The sequence below is a fragment of the Lathyrus oleraceus genome, chromosome 2, assembly GCF_024323335.1.
Source record: "Lathyrus oleraceus cultivar Zhongwan6 chromosome 2, CAAS_Psat_ZW6_1.0, whole genome shotgun sequence".
Lineage (NCBI taxonomy): Eukaryota > Viridiplantae > Streptophyta > Magnoliopsida > Fabales > Fabaceae > Lathyrus > Lathyrus oleraceus.
The window spans coordinates 193,128,412-193,135,456 of NC_066580.1; the positions used below are offsets into that span (position 1 = coordinate 193,128,412).

General features: G+C 34.5%; 1 long non-coding RNA gene across 1 annotated transcript; it reads left to right on the forward strand.

Moving 5' to 3' along the window:
• The first annotated feature begins 305 nt into the window (after positions 1 to 305).
• On the forward strand, positions 306 to 3,468 carry LOC127118841 (uncharacterized). Its single transcript, XR_007802385.1, has 4 exons — positions 306 to 743; positions 835 to 967; positions 1,073 to 2,200; positions 2,304 to 3,468. It is a non-coding gene; the product is annotated as an uncharacterized LOC127118841 (long non-coding RNA).
• Positions 3,469 to 7,045: the final 3,577 nt, after the last annotated feature.

A 7,045-nucleotide genomic window follows, 5' to 3' on the forward strand; every position in this document is an offset into this window, starting at 1 on the left:
AAAAATGAAATACTAAAAAAAATGCTACATAAGAGTATTGAACCCGCTCCCCTTGAGACTATGGAAACCACCCCTCTCCACCAGGCCACTTATGACTAATTGTTATTTTAATGCTAGATTGGATAAATAAACTAAAATGGATTAAAAATTAGAATTAAATAAAAAAAACTAATAAAAGGAAAACTGTTGGACTACCAGTAACATGAACCCAGCCGCTTGGCTGTTGGGTTATCAAAGGGGAATAAGTTGGAAAGGAGGAAATATGATTAACTAACATTAACTAAAAACCTAGGAAGTTTAAACAAACTTAAAATGATTTTTCCAAAATTTACTCTGTTTAAAACGAATTAAAAAAAGGAAAAAAAAACAAATTGGAATGGTGACAGGATCGTTCTCCTCTCTCTATCTCGCGCTCCTCCCTCACCGTTAACCTTCACTCACCTCTCTCAAACTCTCCACGAATCTCTCTCAATCTCCAACCTCACTCAATCGCTCACTTTCGTTCTCACCAACAGGAAACTCTCAACCGCGCTCTCTCTATCGCTCTCAAACTTACCCTCAATCCCTCATCTCTCATCGAAACTCCCTATCTCGAAAGCTCCCAAACCTCACGTCTTCCTCAGAATCGCTCACGATGCTAACGAAACTATGGTTCAAAAGAGGGTCGAGTGAAAATCTCACCTTCAGCGGTGAAGATAGCTCCGATGATGCTTTAATCCTCCTTCCTCGCTTCTCTAACCCAGGTTTGTTTTTATTGATTTTGGATTTTGGGTTTTCTGATTGGCCGCCGCTAACTCCTCTCCTCCTCCGATTTTTCGTTTTTTTCTGGATTAGGGTTTTTGTGTTCTATTTATCTCACAGGTTAGGGTTTCAGATTGATGCTCAATGGTCCAATGGAGAAAGTTTTCAGAGATACTTTTGTCTGCTCAGAAACGAGTTGTCTTGTTTGATGCTAATTTCCGGAAAGGTACTCTTAACGCAAGCTTTCTCCAATCGCTTTTGCCTTAATCCCAAATTGGGAAATTTCTTGGATTTTCAACGCTTTACTGATTGCCTTATTTTGTTACTGCAGTAAAACATTGAAGATTCCAAAAGCATTTCCGGTTTTGATCACAGCTCAGGTTGTAGTTTCGGTTGACATGGCTGAGTACGAGTTATGTATTGGACCTTCTAGGCTCTTTGTTTTTTTTTAGTTTTCTATGCAGGCAACTTGGTGAATGGGAGTTATCTCACTCAGTATCCTGTCTATTTCATCATCCAAAGGATAGTGGTCAACCGGCTCCAACGAGCATCCCCCTTACGTCGAGCCTCAACATGAGCTACAAGTTTCTATGCCTCCAACTCCTTGATTATGAGCTCCTGAAGAATGCTTCATTATCAACATGCTTTTCCAATCATATGAAGGTTCCAAAGCATGCTAATGTTCTTCCTTTGTCCACGAATAATCCGAATGCTCGAGGTTCCATCTTTGAGTTTGGAAAAAGACAATGAATATGAAATTTCTTCTCTAGAATGCTTCTGCACTAGCAACTGTACTCCTGATTCAGCACTGACTCGAATGCACCATCCTCAAAGCCTCTTTGTGTTCGTCACAGTTTGAACGTGGGAAGTGAGAAAATACTAAAGATAAGCATGAAGCATCGAAAATTTGCGGTATTGTGCAAGTTAATCATCTTGGTCATTCAAATTGAATCTTCATTGTTCTTTTTTTTTTTGCAGGTTAATGGCTTGGAACTGGAAATTTGCATCTGCTGTAGAAGATTTTGCACAAACACAGTCATATCCGCGGTGCTTTGTTTTGGATTTTCTGAATCATGTCCATCCATGATTTGAACAACGCTTCAACTGGAATTCTTTCAACAAATTTCAAAATTGGAACTTAGTACCAATGATGCTCTGTTATCACAATATCTTTAGGATTTTGATCATGAATCAAACTGCTATACCGCGGCCCAGGACCCTCCTTACCGTATCCACATGAAGGCAATGCCGGCATCAATGGCCAATATTTTTCATCCTGAATTCCAAGAATGACAGCAAGATAAGTGGTAAGAATGTGGACAGACACCTTCATCATCTGGATAGCACGCGATCCCAACAACAACAACCAACTCCATCCAAGGGCAGTCCCAACACCGCCGGCAACAGCATAGAGTGGCCAGTAATCATCTGTCAAACCAACCTGATCCTCCATGAAGCGGTATGTGTGCTTATCAATGTCAAGCCGGTTCTTTTTCTTGAATCTGTTAACGCCTGTTGTTAGTTTTCAACTGCTCTGATTGTTGGCTTGGTGGAAATCGCAGGTGGTTTTGATAGATACATCCGGAATTTCTCCGGTTATGAAGAGGTTATGAAATCACTTGTTGAACCATCCGTCCGAATACTCTGAGCGGCAGCAGGGATGCTAATTGGATTCCTTTAGTTTCTCCAGTTTTGTTCCTTTCCAACATAATATATTATCCTCCTCAGGGAACGCAGATATACCAGAATCTCCACCCATCATCAAAGCCATCAATTCAGACTGCAACCTTCTGAGAACAGATTGAGAATCAACGGATTTAGGCGGAGGAAGAGATTGCTTTGAGGGAGCAATGTTGTCTTGACCAGCTTCAGTGTGGACGTTAATTGTTGTATTCATATGGAGTAGTTTATGTAAAAAAAAAAAGAATAAAATATTGGAAACTGTCATAGCTTTGTCTTCTGTACTCTGTTTCCAATCATCTTGAGCTCAAATTTCTTGATCACACCAGCAATGTCTCTCAAGGTCGTATCCAACCCATAAGGTGTTTTGTCATATGTGGTTTCTGTTGAATTTAGGAACACTTTACATGACTCTCTTCTTTGAGCTATGGTTCCATGATAATGAAAATATTTTATTCTTCCTTCCGTGTTGTGAGTTGTTTTTCCATCTAAATTCTGTGACATGTGACATATATTAGTTGAATGCATATGGACAACATTAGTTGAATGTAGCTCTCAAGTTATTTTGGCTATGGCAGAAGTTGTTCAGCAAGGACTCAATTCGCTTCACTTCTTTAGGAATTGATGCTGTTAAAACCTCGTAACCTGTTTCTGTAATGAGAATCTCATCCTCAATCCTTATCCCAATGCCTCGGTACCTCTCTGGGCAGTTAAAAGAAGATGGGATGTACACCCCCGGTTCAATAGTTATTGCAACGCCTGGCCTCAGAGGACGGTCAAAGTTGATCATTGAACAATCGTGAATGTCCATTCCGAGATAGTGACCTATAGAAGTTGGGTTCAGCGTATGGTAGGAACTGCTTCCAAAACCTTTCAAAATTCCAAACTCCTTTAGTCCTTTCTGCAGCATTTCAACCGAAAGGTTGTGTATTTGTCGAATACTTTTACCAGGCTTACAAATTTCCACACAATGCTTGTTTGTTTTTTTTGTGTGGATTTCAATCACAAAGTGTGAGAAAATAATGAGACAGGATAGAAGAAGAGAAGTTGTCATTTCTTTACTCCTTGTGTTTTTCTTCAACGGTGTTTTGGTGATGAGATACTTTATCCATATGCCATGTAGATGGATGAATGTCGTAATTGAAATATGAATGAATATGTGTATGGATGAATGGAAGCTTTCCAATGTGAATGAAAAAATGTGAATGCAAATTTGGACATGATAATATAAAAATAAAAGATGGTATATAAATGGAAATCCCCTTGAGAGGGAAAATGATGTTTCGAGAGAGACAAAACATGGATTGAATTTAGACATGAGAATGACATTCCAATTGATCCGATCAAAATGTATCAAACATCTAAAGCCAAATGGAGAGGTAAAAATCCAATGATCATGGAGGAGAGAAAGTGAATGATTGATGGAAAAAAATTCAGGGCCAAAATCGGGGTATGACACAAACCTTGATTTAAAAGATAAAGTATGTTTATTGAGCTTCAAGAAAAATCAAGGAAGAAGAAGATAATTGGGAAATTCAACAAAGTTATTCAGATGTTGAAAGATGAAGGAATAAATTCAAGAATATCATAAGAGTCTTCATTTTCATTGTAAAAATAAATAATGAAGGATTAACTAAAGTTTCTTTTCCCCCATGGGCTTTGATTTTGTTCCTTGTCTCGTTTATTATTGTTTATCGATTTCATAATTGAGTCTCCTCTAGTTAGATCTTTGCAAATATCTTAGATTGAGTGTAATGCTTTTTAAATAAGTATTTTGCATTAAATTGTGTTTTGTATGAATAAATAAAAGTGTTTGTATTTGAGTATGATCATTATGCTTTAATTCAATTAGTTGAGTTAATGAAACAAGAAACATAATTGAGGTTAGAACAAGAACCATATTTGAAATTCTTTCTAAAAAATTGGAAACACACTTTCAAAGAATGCCTTTTCGCATCAATATTTAGCAGTTGAACTCATTCATAACCTCTAGCAAGATGAAAATCATTATTGCTTCTGAATTCTAGGGAATGTGGGATCTATTGTAGAAGGGGGTCATTCATGTCGATGTTTGTGAAGTTATTGAGTAACATATCAAGATTCAGATTGTGTGGTGTTGTTGGAGTTTGATAATCCAATAGGAAAAATAAGAAGTCTTTTCTCCAGGATTACTTTGGTAGAGCTATGCGGAAGCCTACAGACAAAGTCGGAATTTATGTGTGTTTTAGACATGTCATTTATCAAGAAATCGGTGGGATCAGGGGTATTGCCACATATGAAGACTTGGAGCAGGTTGATGATTCTGGAAGATTTAACTCAAGATCAGGTGGATATTGCAAGATCGGTGAAGCATATGTCGTATACAACAAGATAGGATCGAGATAAGAAGACTAACTATTTTCAGAAGTATCTTGTATCAAGTTGTTGTATAATTTCTGTAAAACTATTTTCATATTATCATTATAGTGGAAGACAAATAATTTCCAATGGGAAACCATTGGATAATGGATTAAGCTCTTGTGAGAATGATAGAGTTGAACCACTATATATATGGAGTACACTTCTTTTACTCTCTCTCTCTCTCTCTCTCTCTCTATCTATCTATCTATCTATCTATCTATCTATATATATATATATATATATATATATATATATATATATATATATATATATATATATATATATATATATATATATATATATATATATATATATATATATATATATATATATATATATATATATATATATATATCATCTTTTGCATAGTTTTGGATACTTAGGTTTGTTTTGCTTTCATAGAATAATATATTGCTAGGATTTATCGGCTTATAGAATTTTTTTGATTAAAGTTTAGGTATGTGATAGATCTAGTCATTTGAACATTCTTTCTTGAGATTATTTTTGTATGAACTCTTGATGTTAGATTTACCATTTGATTAATCAAATTCAATTTGAGCTTTGTGTGAAAATTTAATTATGATAATTGTTGAATTGCTTGTTTAAGTAAGCTCATATTTCTCAATTGTTTTGATTATTGACAATCTGAGTTAACTATAATGCCCATTTAATCGTATTCTTTATAAAAGCACCCATATCTTTTTCTTCCGTTTTTTATATGCTCTCATTGTAACAATAATTAGCCTCAAAGCATGTAATATTCACATATGTTGGAAAAACTTTATTTTTATAAAAATAAATGTTTTTGAAAATGGCTTTACGGGAATGGTCTATTCACCCCCTAGACCGTTTCAATCCCTATATCCTCTACCAACAAGTGGTACCAGAACTGGTCTTTTGATTAGGTCTAAGCGACTCAAAAGTTAAGGATACGGGTTATAATGATCTAAAGGGTGTGTTTAATAAAGCTCCTAAATTCAAATAGTACAATCTATATGATTAAATAGATATTATGTTGCTTATTTGATATCAGTTGATTAAATGACTTTGATTTATGTGAAGCAATCTAATATCTTTATGTTAACAGTTTATATAATCACTAGTTAGAATTTCAATGTGACTTTATCTAAGGGTAACAAAGAGTTATATTTCACTTTTTCTAATCAAAGAGATTCGTATGGTAAAAATGTATTAGGTTATAAACCTAATAAATTATTTAGTAATATTTGTCATGCTAGTGATAATTTTAAATGCAATTTCCATAATAATATTGGTCATTTGGAGCCTTATTGTTATGAAAGATTAAATGAATTAAGATGGTCTAAAGTAAATAACCCTAGACCTCTTAAAGTCACTAACCCACCATGATCCAAAATGATTTGGGTACTAAAGGTGAAAAACTAATTTGATTTGCAGGAAAGCTTTGCAGCTTTAAAGGAACTAATTGAAAATTTAAGAAAGTTGTGTAAAGCATAAGTATAACTTAGGTATAACAAAAGAAATATGGATTTTATGTTTGATCAAGATGGTGTATTATAATCTTGATGTTCCTTGATCAAGTTATTAGTCAATGGATTTAATGATCCTGATGATCGTGGAACTTCTTAGAAGTCTAAGATGAAAGACTTTGTGATGGTGCTATCTCTATTGAAACGGTTGGCCAAATTTTGTGTTTCTAATATGTGATGTTGTTCCCTTTATTAGGGAATTTTTCTTAACATATTTTGATATAATTTTTAAGGTAAAACACTCAATAGAGACTAAATTGGAAAACTATGATTAAATCCTCAACTAAATGGTCTTATACTCTCTTAGTGAATATTATTTTATCACTAATTTTTTTTTGTTGAGATTACTTTAATTTTTTAAGCAAGGTTGCCATGAAAAATGAGATTCTCATCTAAGAGGTGCAATTTTGATAAGAAACAGGTGTAGTGAGAAAAAAAGGAGGCAAACCCAATGTCATCATAGGCCCAAAAGATCAAGGAATATGAAAAAGGGTTCAATAAGCAGTTAACCTTAAGGTCTAATTGATTAGGTGCTTTTTAAAATTCAAACTTTGTGCCCTATAATCGATTAAACTTGATAGCTTAATCGGTTATGACATGTATATGCCACCATCAATCAATCGTCAAGATTAATGACATTAACCACTTTAATAGATTATGAGGCCAAATAATCGATTAGTAATGACCTATAAAAGGTAAACTGCTCATTACTATTC